The sequence below is a fragment of the Pyrgilauda ruficollis genome, unplaced genomic scaffold, assembly GCF_017590135.1.
Source record: "Pyrgilauda ruficollis isolate IOZ18807 unplaced genomic scaffold, ASM1759013v1 scaffold6, whole genome shotgun sequence".
NCBI lineage: Eukaryota > Metazoa > Chordata > Aves > Passeriformes > Passeridae > Pyrgilauda > Pyrgilauda ruficollis.
The window spans coordinates 1,380,875-1,396,083 of record NW_024527710.1 but is presented as its reverse complement, the minus strand read 5'-3'; positions in this window follow the sequence as shown (position 1 = coordinate 1,396,083).

Sequence of the window (15,209 nt, the reverse complement as noted above, 5' to 3'; positions counted from 1 at the left end):
GGGGGGGGGGAGGGAGGGGGCGGCGAGTTGGGAAGAGACGGAGTATGCATCCAGACCTGCAATCACCCCTGCTGCCAACACTCCAATTTGGTCGCGTTTTCTAGTCTTTCCTGAATTATGAGGTTATAGAGCCCTATGTGTAATTATTAAAGCCACGTATGTACACAAGCCACAGACGCCTACGGCAGCCGCGTCTACACACACCGACGGGGAGACAAAGTGCGCCCGTCGGGATGCTCTTTTCCACTCCCTGATGAGTCCATTACCAGCGGGGAGAAGGACTACTAGGGCAAGCGAAGGCGAGCTCTCCTCCGCCCGCCCCGAGCGGGCCGGGCCGGGCGGCGGGCGCGGGCCGGAGCTGTCCGCCCGCCCGGTGCTGAGCGGGGCCGGCCCCGCACACAATGGGCCCGCTGCCGCCTCCTCCTACAAAGTCTGCGCGGTCGCCCTGACAATCGCTACAACAATCAGGAAAGTTCCCCTTCGTTTCCATCTCTCCTGTCTGAGTCGCAAAGAATAACAACGCCAATAATACGAATCCAAGCAGCTGAATGTAAACGTTCCGGTAAACAATTATCATTTAGGGTAATTCTGGAGTCAACCCCATGATTCTGCTGGAAGTTTGTGTTAATATCTTTAAAGAAATCTAACAGTTATGAATTAGATTAGCCTTGAAAACGTAGCCTAAAGACAAATCAAACACTTTACCCGATCTTTTGTTTCAATACACATTAATTAAGCACTACTGCCTACCTACACAGCATTCTCGGGTCCCGGCCGCGGCGCCGAGCCAGCGAGCCCCGCTGCCTTTGTTGGCATTTGCGTCCAACTATTGCCCTCTGCAGGTCAAGTCCCAGCCGCGACGAGCGCGCCGCCGCTGCCGAGCGCTCTGCGGACGGGAGACGCCGGGCTCGGCGCCCCCGGGCCCCTCTTCGAAAAAGATCCAACTTTTGTTGGGTTTGGTTCTTCACCACGAGGGCTCAGACGTGTTTTCTTTAGGAGGGGCTACGAGTGGGGAGAGTCAGCACCAGCACTGCTCAGGCCGCCCTCAGCCTCCATTCCAACCCTGGCCAGGAGACGAGAAGACTGAACAAGGCGAGGTGCCACTCTGAAGACGTGTTGTTTCCTTTTTCCCCTTGTCTGCATAAGACTACGGCAAGCTTCCTAGGCAAACCCTGCCCTTCCCCTGGGTTTGCAGAAAACGCAGGAAGAACCCAGGACCAAACAGGATTGAGCGGGTGGCGACACTCAGGATCCCCCCGACTTCTCCAGTCGGGCAACTTTTCTTCGGGCACAACTTCAGAGTTTGCTTCTCTCACTCCTGATCCCAGGGAGACCTCACGGGAAGCCAGGCGGGCTGCGGCGGCGGCTGCGAGGGGGCAGCCCGGCAGCAGCCCCTCCCTCCGCCCCAGCCCCTCAACCCAAAGGGATGCTTCCTGCTCCTGCGGGGACAGCGGGAACTTTGGGCACCGCCCGGTGCCACTCCGGCAGTCACGCTCTGCCGTGCCTCCGCACGCATCGGCACCGCTTACCCGGTAACGAACAAAATGCTCTATCAGAGAATAAACCCCCAAGCAGCCCAGTGTTACGGCGTTAGGGTTTTGCTACTTAGAATTCAGGAGATTCAGTGCCTAATAAAATGTGGCCGCTCCCTTTCTTTTTCCCATCACACCTACACACGGCGTTGTAAGGACCCGCTCTATTACCCTCTCTCCGCTTCCTGCGCGGGGTTAACACCGTGCACACGGGCTTCGGCATCCGCTCGGGAGGCAAGCCGCCTGCCCCCGCGGGCTGGCCGCGCCGCGCTGCCGCCTGTCACCCCTCACATATGACGGTGTTTTCCCGGAGCCGCAGCGGGCGGGGAGGGCGGCTGGGCTGCGGCCAGGGACCCGCTCCCTGCCGCAGGCGGCCCGGGGAGGGGCAGCGGCCGCACACCCCGCGCTGCCGCAGAGGCGGACACGCGCCGGCCTTTTGTCTCTCGGCAGCCGCCGCCCATCCCGGCCGGGTGCCGCCGGTCCCGCTTTCCCGGCCCCGAGCCGCGCCGGGCGGAAGCTGCGCGGGGGCGTTCCGGGCCCGGCCGGCCCGTCCCGCCCGCCCCAGGAGCGCCCGCCCCGCCCGGCCCCGCCCGGCCCCAGGCGATGTCCCCACCGGGGTGACGGCAGGGGACGAGGGTGTGGGCAGGGAAAGGAGGCGAGCCGGGTCAGCCGCTCCTTCCCGTGGCAAGACGCCGGGGGTCCGAGGCTGCGCAGCATCTGCCCTCTCCTGTTCCAGCAGCAGGAGGGTCGCCTGCCCTCGGGAAGGAGGGGACTGAAGACACTGCCAGCAGGCTCTCGGCAGGCGTCCCCTCCAGAGGGCTGCGCCGTGGGGGTAGGGTCCAGGCTCTGCACACAGGCTTCAGCCGTTCTAGAAGGACGCTGTGTGTGCTGCCCTGCAACCACCCCGCTCTCCCATCCTCAGCAGCCAGCACGAGGAGTTTTCTCGCTCAGTGTTACCTTGACCTGTTCCAGGTCTGCTCCTGCATCGGCTCTTGAGAGCAGGGAAGGATTACCTGGAAATGTTGAATAACACCTCAAGTGCGAGACTGGTGAGATAATCAGAGAATTGAAGAGACTCTGAACTGAGGAGCCTAAAAAACAAAATATACATGATAGAATTTGAGACAGAAGTAGCCAGTCACAATGTTTTTCCTGAACATCACCTGATGTTACATCCTGGTGGTGTTCTGGCTTTTACCTGGAGACACTAGACTTGACTGACAGTCTGGTTCTCTGTTTTTCTCAGGCATGATACCCAGTTCACAAACTGATTGAGATCCATTTAAAAGCCCTTACTTTCTCTGGCCTTACTATTCCCCTTGCAAAATTGTTCCAGAATCTCATAACTTGGCTTAAGATTTCCAGGCTGTGTTTATTAGGGGCCCGTTTATATCCATTTGTTCAGATGCCAATTTTGTCCTTGAACTTAATTAGTTCTGATATTTACTCCCCTCACAGTGTACTAATATTCCTTCTCATAATTTCTTTTGTTTAAATCAAGCTTTTCGGTCTTGTCTCATAAGATAGAATCTTCATTTCCCTGATTATAGCCATATCCTAGCAACTTATAAAAACTGGGTCATGACCAACACCCAGAAATTACAGTTTTCAAAAGGGTTCATTATTCTATCCATTTTCAGTTTGACCAAGACACAAGTAGGGAGAATGATTAGCATAAGGTCAGACAAACCACAATTCTCCTGACTTCAAGTTCTTTTGTAATCTATCAGGGACATGAGTTCTGAAAGGCTTGTGGTTTATAACTTGGCATTACATCAATGCACATTTATATACCTATATATCATTTCCTGGAGGGGAAGAATGGCCTTGTAGTTAAGAGGGTACATTAGAAATCTGGAGATGTGGCTTCAAATGCCAGGTCTGCCATAGGCAACAGAGGTAACTTTAGCTAGTCCTTTAGTCTTTTGCCACATTTCACCACTTTTAAATTGGAAACAGCAATCTTCCTCTTCTTGCCTCTGTTTCTTTCCCATATACTCACTTGCATCTTAAGGTCTCCTTTCTGGGTACTGCTGGTGCCTGGCACCATGAAGTTGAAATGTTTCTGTGACTCTTAAGCAGCAATCAAAAATAGACAGTACTCTTATAAAGTCTTTGGGCTTTAAGGCTCTATCAGGAAAGTTGTTAGTATCCATGCTAGGGACAGGAATTCCTGAGGTCTTCAGCTCACTGATTACATTAAAAACACTCTCTGTCATTAAACTAATCCCAGGGACCAGCAGTAAAGCCAGAGACATTTCACTGAAAATCTGCATCCTGGCTTCTGGTTTTCAAGCCTCTGCATGGTTGAAAACCAAGTCAAATATTTTTATTATTATTATTATTATCATTAATGAATTAATTTAAACATAGATGCAATTTAATGCATTTTCGTCACCAGTTTTCAATTTAGAAGGCAATTTTTAACAGCTAATACTGTGAAGAAACAGAACTAGCTCAGGAAGCCCCAACAGCCCCATAGCTGGAGTGGTTCTGGTAACAACAAATGCTATCATTGCTCTTCCCCAGCAATCCAAGTACGGAAGGATGAGACTGAGCACAGAAACAGAGAGCACTCTGTTGAGCTGAGGTGAAGCAATGATATTTATGGGAGTAATTATCACAGAGAAAAACTGGAAAAATATGATTACAGCAAATTGTAACTCGCTCAGATATGTTCTTCGTTGTTAGAAATAGCTCAGCTGAGACCAAACCAATATGAACAACAGACTGGGAGTGTCAGACACTGATTCTCTGGAGGCTGATACCATCAGACCCTCTGAGCAGAACATGATCCAGCTTTAACATATTAGAGAGATTGGTGTCAGCAGCCTGCATCTCTTCCCAGCCATTGTACTCGCTTCCAGCAACCTAACAAAATGTGAGCTGCTGGGCTCCCCACTGGAAAAGCTGACCTGGGGATGCTGTCCCTAAAGACCACTGGCAAGAGAGGCATCAGTCTCTCAGAGCTGGGCAGTTCCCCTCCACAGCAGATGTGGCAGCTGAGTGCGGCTGAGCAGCTGGCAGAAGGTGCTCAGGTTTCAGAGTGTGGCCGTGTAGGTGAGCAGGGTGACATGACCACGCACAGCACCCACCTCTGAGCTGGCACTGCCTTCCCATTCGCTTCCTTTCTGGGCTTCAGCTGCTCTGTTTGACAAATGTGTGAAACCTTCAGAGTGCTTCTGCCGTGGGTGCAGCCATGGACTCGCCTCAGCGTGCGGGGAGTGAGGAGCACCCCAGCCATAGGATGGGTTCTGCTGAAGGAACTACAACTGCCCAAAACCTGTAACAGAGTGTTGAGTCTCAAAGACCTTAGAGGAAATGAACTATAAACTCTGCAAGCTTGGAGGCTTGTGTTGAAGGAGAGGATATGGCAAAGAAAAGGAAATGTCAGAAGTTGTGATTGCTCTGCAGCATTCTGTGAGGCCTGTGTGCAGAAGGGCCTTCAGAAGAAGACTTCACACCTTCATATTCACATGAAGTCCTGGCTTAATGCAAGTCATCTGCACCATGGTAAATGTCTTGCCAAGTCAATTGTACTTAGGGAGGGACATTCACCACACTTTCGTGGTTGAGTATTTTACACACTTCATGCAAGTAATATCTCGCAACTGATGTTTAGAAATTTTTAGAAGCAACAACCAATATTGTGTAAAAAACAAAAAATATCACTTAAAGTAGTCAACTGTTAAATGTACCTACCCCATGGACCAGATGCATCAAAGAAGTTCTTCAGGTGTCTTGAGAGCTCTGTAGGTGTTATTGCTACTCTCGGTCTGTGAGAAGAATAATAAATGCTATTTACCTTTTAATTTAAAAAAAATACCTTGCAAATTAAAGACATGCTCTTGCACATAAAAATTTAGTTAGCATCCAGTTAGCATCCATTTTTATTGTGCAGACTATGGCTCTCTAACAACCTATTGAGCCCACAGCCATCTGAACACACATTGCTGCTTCCCTTTTCCCCTACATTTTGGGTATGTGTTAGATTTTGTCACATCCGAGGGGAAAAATTCTGTAACTAACTGCTAATGCTTAAGCAGATCTCCTGCTTAATATTCTTTCTGCTTACAAATCCCTCTAAATATATTGGTGTGTCCTGACAAAGGCAGAGGAGCAGTTTTGGACACTTGTGTGACATACGTCTTACTATCTTACGTAGAAAATTTGACAGTGAATGACAGAACACCTTAGAGGGATCTAAGAAGATGATAAAGGCAACAGCTTTCACATGAATACAGAGTCTAGTTCCTAACAGTTACAAGCTTTTTTTACATGCATCCTTGTAATTTGACATTTATAATTCACTGTAGTGCTGAATCTCTGTCATTTTCTCACCATCAGGTTCTCTATACGTGGATGTACATGTCCTTTTTAATTAGCATACCTATTTGAACATTTAATCTCGTCTCTCAACCTTATTATGCAGTTGCATATTGATCTGTTATGTATCAACAAACGATTTTGGTATAACATATACAGTTCTATGTTGCTTCCCTCTCAGAACAGGTGCCCATATCTTCTCTTTTCCTGGTTGCAAACCCACTTTGTGAAAAAAAGCACAGTAATTCACAATGGATTTAATAATGGGTAAAAATAAACATACTGCAATCCTGCAGAGAAACATTAACCCTTGAGATTATATATGTGTGCACACACACAGAGTGATTCCTTTACTGTGCATAGCATCTTCCTCATAGGGAGCACCTAAGACCTTTTCCTAGGCATTGATGCCTTTGCAACACTGATAAACATTAGACCTATTTTATCCTTGGAGAAGCAGTACAGAAATATTGCAGAACTTGCTCAAGGTAAGCAAAGAAAACAGCGAGACAGCTGCAGACAGAGCAAGCCCTGAGGTCTCAGCTCCTGACCTGAAGCCCACTGGAAAACACAATCAATATGAAAATCAGGTTGCATCTGCAGGCCCCGGTTTCAGGACTGACCTTTCACTGCTCACTCATCATTTTGCATTAGTAGCTTGGGTGGTGCCATGCCATCGCCTGATATTCCTGTTTATTAGTTAACTTAGTTGAGATTTAATTCAATTGAAATGAAACCTTTTCCATGGCATGTTAAAACAGGCAATGAAGGACGCACCTTTTATTAACAGTCATACTGATACTGAAGTCAAATAAAGGATTTATTTTAATGTTTTAAATACTATGGCTTTGTATTTGAAATAGGGGATATTCAAGTGGTTGTACTGCTTAGAGCACAGAACTAAAACCTTCCCTTCTACTGGTTTTTAAAAAGATATCTTAGGGAAGAATTCAAAGAAAACTTTTTACAGCTTTCAGCTGAAGAGGAAAAAATGTAGTATATACAAATACTGAAAACCATTTTAAATGCTGTTAATGTAACTTGTGGTTTTGACAGATAACAGGTTTACGTTGAAAGGAAAACAAAAGCCAGTAGCAGATCAGAAGAATTCGCCCATATAGTTGAGCAGAGTATACAATGGATAAAGACTATTTTAAAGAAAAAGAGAGCAGGCACGTGGATGCCAGTCTGTTGTTCATACTGTTCAGTGAAAGAGCTGGGAGTGTTACAAGCAACCAGCTCTGTCCTGACAGCCTCAGACTGGGAACCCAGGGCAGATCCTGCACTGCCTCCTCTAAAGGTTTCCCATTTAGTCATGCAGTATTTTCAGTGGGGAAGGAAATCTGCTCAGGACATTACTTTTACAAATATTGATCTTTACTTCTGCTGATGCATAAAGCAGATGTAAGCAGCACAAGAAAGATTTTGTTCATGTACTTTTTTTTTTTCCTTGGGCCTAGTTATTGATCTGCAAAGTTCCACTTGGTTTTCACAAGTATAATACAAGAAATGGAAGAAACTAAGTTTGTTTTTGCAGCTCTCTAGTCTGAGCATCTTTCTCAAATGACCTTGATGGTGCTGGTTGGCAGTTTACCTTTTTATATGGCTTTAAGTGTCTTCTAAAATACTGTCCTAGTAGCACCTAATAAAAAAATTATTCTTATGAAGAGATGCCCTGGAAAATATAAATAGCATCAAATAGCATCTAAATATTCCTAAATACAAAATGGAGAGCAAGTGATTAATTTATTCATTTTAAATTTAGAAGAAAATATATGCATCATATTTTATATTTATACTCTCACTGTGCTTATATACATATATATATATGTTAATCTTTAAGAATCACACTAGAAATCTCTTCTCTCCTTTAATATCTGACTTGGGAAAAATTGCTATTCAGCCAGTGAAGATTTTCAGTAAGCAGAAAATGATTAAGGATTTTAGAATACGTTGCCTGGGTCAGAAGTGTCTTTGGAAACAAGACAAGTCTGTGAATTTTTAGGATTTTTTCCACAGCAGCTGAATATGAATTGGAGGGCTTCCAAATCCAAGAAGAACAATGCATTGCCACAGCCTTACTCACAGAAAGCCATGGAACAGTCCCAAAGAAACAGCCAGAAACACTATAGGTTCACTGCAAAAGTTTGTGTAGCTTAAAAAGTAGGATAAAAAGTTTTTTCATGAATGTGAAATATAGTTTTTCTTTGAAGATAATCTGTTTTTTGATTAAGAGTTCTCTTGGTCCCAAGTCCCTGTTTTGCTGACTTTTTTTGCTTGGTCAGGCTTCCTATTGCCATTTCTGAGATCTGGGAGTGTGAATCTCCACTTCCAGCATCCTTAAATGCAGAGTTCTTCCAGCATTTTGTAAGCCTAAATCAGGCCACGCAACAAAATTACCTCTTGAGTTCTGCTTTGTGGCAGAGAATCCGTGCTTTGCCCTGAGGCAGGTGAGCTGCCCCCCGGGATCAAACAGCCAGGCTTCTCAGAGGCCATGCCTTAGCTTAGGTCTGCAGTAAAAAGAAGTGCACTTTGTACTTGTGAACATTTACATACAGTATATGAGAAGTGCTGCAAGAGAAAGTTCAGAAGTGTGAGCCAATGTATCATTCTCTTTCATGTAGCTCTCCTATTTTCTCATCCCATTACTTCAGATCAGCTCTAATCTCATATCTAAACAGTCAGTCCAAAGGGAAAGTGCCTATTTACAGGCTGGATTAAGAGCTTTAACAAAAGGCAAGGCAGAAAGCCATTCATTTACCATATAAGAAAAAGAATGTCTTTGTATTTTATCACTTGCCAGCATCTTCCAAACCTTTTCTTTGTGTTGCTCCCCTTCCAAACAGAAAGTAGATTGGGAAGTTCCCGTCTTGCGGAATGGATCAAGAAAAAGAAAAAAGCATATTGTTCAGCTTTCCCTTTTTGCCTCTAATAGGTTTACTTTTGCTTCACCCCTTAGGGCTCCTGCATATGTGTTCAGCTGAAACTGCTGCCTTGTTAGACCTTTTCCCAAGACTTTCCTGAAGAAGCAGGCATTTGGAAGAGAAGAAGAATGGAAGATGAGGGAAGTGCTGGAGTGAGGGAAGACTGAGTTCCCTAGCCAACACAAGGACCAGTCCCTGTGCAGAGCACAGCAAAGGGAGGAGATGCCCCAGGCACTGGTGGAGGGGACAGGCAGTGGGCAGGGAAACACTGCACAGCAAGAGCTGCAGCAAGAGAGAACAAAGCAGGTTCAGTCGTGAAGGGATAACACAACACATGGAGTGAGCATGATGGGGAGCAGGGAGCCCCTTCTCTCAGCAGCCACTACACAGCACATCCTGCCAGGGCCCCCTCAAGCAAGCACTGCCAGTCCCCAGGGGTGTAGCAAGAGAGGGGTGAAAAAGGATTGCTCCATCTTGGATTATTTATCTTGGGGGATAAACTAAGATAGAAAACAATTAAGGGTTAGTTTAGGATAATCAAAACTTTCAGTTTTTGAGATATCTAAATGATGGCTTTAATTTATTTTTCAATCTGTTTGCTACAGCACTTTTTGAAACAAAATCCATAATTTCCAAATAGCTGAAGCTGAACACTTGTAATTATTCATGAAAACAAAACCCCTATTTAAAAAAAAAATAAAGAAGAATCACTTTCTTGATAAAACAGAAGTCAGAAGTAAGAAAGGATGAATTAAAAAAAAAAATCCTAATGATACACCTGAACGGAGAAAAACTGAAGGCGGGCAGAACAGAATGGAGCCAGAGGCAAAGCATTATTTTCTGAATCTTTACTCAGGCTCATACCCCCAGTCTGGCTCAGATTTGTAAGTTTTAACCTGGGTGAGCTTATAAACTCAAAGTTCTCATTAACTTTTACTCCTTGCAACTTGCCCCAAGCTGCCTGCAGCTCTGCTGAGCTGCCCAGGGGCTCCACCCTGCAGCCCCAGACACTGTCTGGGCATCAGGGCCCTTTGCCAGCACAGCCCTGGCAGGCCCTGAAACCCCTCATTTTTTGTGCATACTCTGGTGTCTCCTAACAGCGCCAGTTCACAGCTCCCTTTCTCAACCCCAGCACCTTCCTTCACCTTCTGGTAAAATTCCTCTGCCCCAAACTCCACCTTGGCAGGCAGACTCAGGCTAAGTAATTCCCCACCTAATGGCCTCTGGTGTGTGCATTAACCCAAATCACCTGCCTGAGCCACCCAGGGTGAATGATCCCTCATTACCTCTGCTCTGGGAGATGGATAACACCGTCCTGACAGCTCAGGGTGGGTTTCATCTCTACAGACACTTCCATGATAAAACAATTAATCATGTCAACCAGCATTTTTCATTAGAACATCAGTGTGGGCAGCGTATTTTTAATAGCGTTCATTTCTCATCGGTGCCTGTTTGGTTCATCTCACCTTCTCACAATTAACTGAATTACCAGTTTCAGAGACTGAAGGGAATTTCTTCCATGTTCTTCCATTTTTCCTCAATTCATCACAACATTGGCAGGGATTCTTAAGGCATTTTGTTCTTCTCTGTAATGACACTTCAGCAAACTGTATTTAAGAGAATCCCTACCCTAGCATGTGGATACTGACCTTGTTGCCCTCTAATCTCTTTTAATGGCTTGTTACTGTTGTGACATTTGACCTCTTGCTCTTTAACTCATTAGCTAGGAGGCTCAGAGATGTGTTGGAAGGCCCATGGTATGAGGTGTGGTGTACAGCACATACTCAGTAGAACACCCTTGACTGCAGCAGGAGGGAACTGGCTTAGATGGCCAAACTGGTCTCTGCCCAGAAGAACTTCCCAAGGACCTTTCCCATCTTCCACTCGAGCTGATGCAACACCTCTGGCTTACTCCAGTAAGAGATATACCAATCCAAGATTATGGCTCATTCCAGTGGGAGTTGTACCAATCCAGGATTAAAGCACATCCTTCCTTCTTTCTTCCATTCATGCATGAAGAGGCGCACGACCAATGGGAGCTCCTTCCCCAGAAACAATAAGAGAAATCCTTCATTTTATTGTGCTTTCCCCCTCAATGCATGTAGCTTCTCTTTTGCCTTTCTTAAGTCACTTGCCTTTTTGCAAAACAAGAGGACTCATCACAGCTTTTAAGTGGTCATAGGCACTGCAATACAAGCTAGTGCATTCCACATTAAATCAACATTAGAGTGAGGAATGAATACAATCTACCCAACAAATACTTTATTGTGAAAATTATTAAAATTCATAGCTTAGAGGTGTGAATGCTTCTTTAAGAAAGGTACTTATGTTATCCCCAAAATAGCACCAGTATCATGTGATGTTCCAGTTGCTATGGTTACCACAAATTTGTTATTTAATAGCAAAGAAAATAGATGCACAAAACATGCTAATTATAACTGGTACAAATTTTTCTAAATGTTTTATATGAATATGCATGCATGTTTTATGCATAAGGAATAGGAATGCCCTTTTTCAAATAATTCTTCAAGTTTTTAGAAGCATTTTAGTAACTGGCAGGGAAGTACATTGTGTGGTTCTCAGCAGCAAAGAAAAAGGAGTCTGAAAAATTGAAGACAGGCACTTGTCTAAAACCATGCAGTTTTGTATTCAAATAGCAGAAGAATCCTGAAAACTCAAGAGGTTTAAATTTGTTGAACCTTGTACTTTCCCAACCGAATTTGCTTTGTTTCTTCTTCATTGCAAAGAGATTGAAGTGCCTGAGAAACAGTTGCAGGACCATTTGAAGTCACATTTTATGAAATTGTAATGTTAATATAACGCTGATACAGAAACCAAAGTGCTCCAGTCACTGCCAGAATCAATACTGCTCGATAAACTCCAGTCTCCTCTGCCTGGAGCTCCTGGGCTCCCACCTGTGTGCAGCAGTGCACTGCCTCCACGGGCTGGTCCCTGCTGCTCCTGCTGCTGCTGGCTCCCAGCAGGATGCACCTCAGTGTGCCCCACTGCTGCAGGGCCCGGGGGGCCCTCCATGGGCTGGGAGCTCAGGTGGCGCTTGGCAGAAGCACAGGCTGTGAGCACAGCGTGGAAAGATGCTGCTGTGGACTTCTATCTATTGCAAGGAGAAGTACATGGGCTGGCTTTTGTTGTGCAGAGGAGAGATGGAAGGGATATGTATGCAAACAGCTCTCGTGTAATTCCCCTTTCCTTTCTGTTCTCCACCAGATGCTCCCAGAGGTAAGTCTGGGGGACACAATGCATGCAGTACTTTAAGTGCTGGAACTGTAAAACTCACCAGCCTGGCAGGGTCCTGGGGAGGAGCAAGAAAAATCTCATTCCTTTCCTTGGGTAGTCTGTGGCCATGGTGAAAAGACTCTCAAGCCTAAAGTAAACAAAGATATGATTGTGAGTCGTGGGAAGAAAGTAACTGGCTCACGGCTGCTGCAGGAAAGCTGCCGGCAGCGCTGGCAGTGGCCCCGTGTGCAGAGCCAGATGTTGTTCAGGGCTCCGCTGGGTCCGTGCCTCACCACTTGTCCAAATTCCCACCTCTTCCCAGAGAGAGGAGGGTGGTGCACATGCCTTTGGGGCAGCAGTATCATATGGCAGACTCTGCCGCACTCGGGGGTCATTGCTGCAAATGTCACCACTGCCACTTGAAATCAAGCCTGCTCCTCTCATAGAGGCTTTTATCTCTCCCCTTGCGAGGCCACACCAGCCGTGGGCAGAATTAAAGTTGTGTGCGTGCATTTCGCTGCCAAATGGCCGTACCTAATGGCACCAATACTGAAGGCACTTACTGATGCTGCTGGTTGCTCCCTTTCACACCCAGAGCACATGCTAGCTGGCGGCTGTATTTCTGATGTTGTAGTGTCAGTGATACTGACTGAAAAATCTTCTCTGTGGCTTGCTGTCATACTGTGATTGATATCAGCTGTAACAAGAAAAAATGTTATGGCACTGTAATTCTGCTTGATGCAAGGTAGTCTTTGATCTTTACCATTTTGCAAAGATTATAATACACACTTAGTTTGATAAATAATACCCTTTCACCAGAGTCACGTAAAGTGGAAGAAAAATTGGCAACTAAACTTTTGAAACTTCTCTGATGCAGGTGTTGATGTTTTCAAAGCAAAAGGTTAAATAATAGGATAAAACCTCACTTGCCTCACTTATAAGCAGATGTGACTAGTATGAACTCACTAGACCAGCCCTTTTGGGCTGGTTTCTGTGCTTGCCTGTGCATCATAGCAGCAGCAGGGTGCCAGCTCCTGGCAGAGGCACTGCAGCCGAGAGAGCAGTGGGGGAGCTGGGGGCTGCTGGGCCAGCTGTGACTCCCAGCCTCACACAGAAGCAGAGGGGAATATTTACTCTGGAATATTCTCTGTAGAGAAATTCACCCAGAGAAATTCAGAGCTGGGGGACCCACACAAATAACAATGCTCACTCACTCATCTGGCTATGGAATGGACCCTCAGACAGGGGTGGAGGCTCAGCTCTTCCAGCCCCCCAGGACAAGCAACAGACAGCATATGACATCCCCAACACATTTTCTTCAAATTAGAGCTCTCTAGGTGAGTTGGGACTTAGGTTTCCAAGTGCCTTTCTAAAGATTCTAAATTGTATTGGGTTTTTCATGCTTTTTAATTTGAATGGTTATTTGGATGCAGCAAAAATGAGCAAACCCCAGCACCATAACCATGAGAAAATGTTCTCATCAGGTAATCATTTATTAAAACATTTTAACCAGCTGGTATGAATATGATTGTCAGTGGAAAATGACAGGGAAATATGTGCTTCCATCTGCACTACCAAGCCAGGAAACATTCCAGTGTAGGAGTTTTTCTTCATTATCATTGCTCTTCCATACCCAGAACAGTGCACCTGAGCACAAGCCCTCCATTGGTGGGGCTTGGGATGGGAGCAGAAGCCTGAAAGGGGAGATGCAGCCCCATGCACTTGTCTGCCTTGTGGCTTTGCGCTGCTCTGGGCTGCTCATCTCAGACCAAAACCCTCACACAGCCTGGGGCCAGTGCAGTTTTATTTCACCCAAAGGTGGACAGCCCTTCACACAAACCTATTTAGAGCTGAGCTCAGATTTCAGGCAGGCGTTTGCCAGGGCTGTCTCAAAGGAATGGGCACGTTGGCAATGGGATTTAGTATCCAATGGTACTCTGCCAAATCCATGAAAGATTTTGCATGGCAAGAACACGGTGTAACTCCAAGGCCATGATTATTTTCCATGTAAATGTCTGTTTCAGTTTGTGCTTAAATGATTATCTGTCATTGATTTGTGTGCCTAACTACAACTGCTTCAAGCTGTTTTCAATTATTCTGTTCTCAATACGATGCGATCCCAAGGATTAGCCATACCGAGTGCCACAAACCACCTTGCAGCAACAGAGTCATAAACTGAAGAGGATAGAAAGGATTTTAATAGGAGATTAAAAGGAAGAAGTGACTCACTGGATGAGAGAAAAGAGGGAGTGCGCAGGCTTTGACTGCAGGAGAGCTGCTTTGTGATGCCTCTGAGTGCACCGAGGACCCCAGGTTAATATAATAATTCTTCTTTCCTTATCATGCAGGTCTCAGGTAATGATTTCATAATTAGGGGTGTACTTAAAAACAGAAATGAAGCACAGTTTTAAATGAAGCATGCGTTCTGTCTTTGCACTAAGAGGAGGTGGCTAGTTGCAGGGTAGCATTGCACACAGCTTGCTTCCTTGTCTGCTGAATTCTCTGCAAATTTTATTCTTCTTTTTCTGTCTTTCTAATTGAAAACCTGCACTTTTGGAGAGAAACTGTATTTCTCCTTGGCAGTTTTCTCTTTCACCAGGACTGATATTTTAAGAGCAAACAACGTTCATCTACACCAAATCCTGTGTCCTCTGGAGGGGCTAACCTGCACTCTCCCTAGGTGATACACAACCCTGCTGCCAACAGCTGCTCCAAGGTTTGTCAGCTAGGATTGGTAACACAGTCTTACAGCAACCAGGATCTCAGAGTGCTCCAGTGTTTCTCTTTACACATACTAGGAAGTCTTCATGTACTTGGGCTAAGATCCTAGTTGTTGCTGAGTAATTAACTACCTACACTCCTGCAGTAGCCACTTGTGACAGCATCCATCAGCTGGGAAAATGTAACTGTTATTGAATTGCTAAGAACAGCCATTAATATTCTAACTTTCAACCAATTTAAATATTTGAACTTTCTGAGTGCACAGCTGAGATGAATAACATGGAGAAGCACACTCAGACAGATTAAATCCTCCATGGATTCTATCAATACAGAGAGTGGAAAGAGAGGTTATTTGTCTGACATACAAATATATATATATATATATATATATTTGTAGCAGATAAAATCAAATGTGTTATCACTATCTGCACTCTGCTATGTATATTTTAAAACATTATGAGTGGATAGGTAC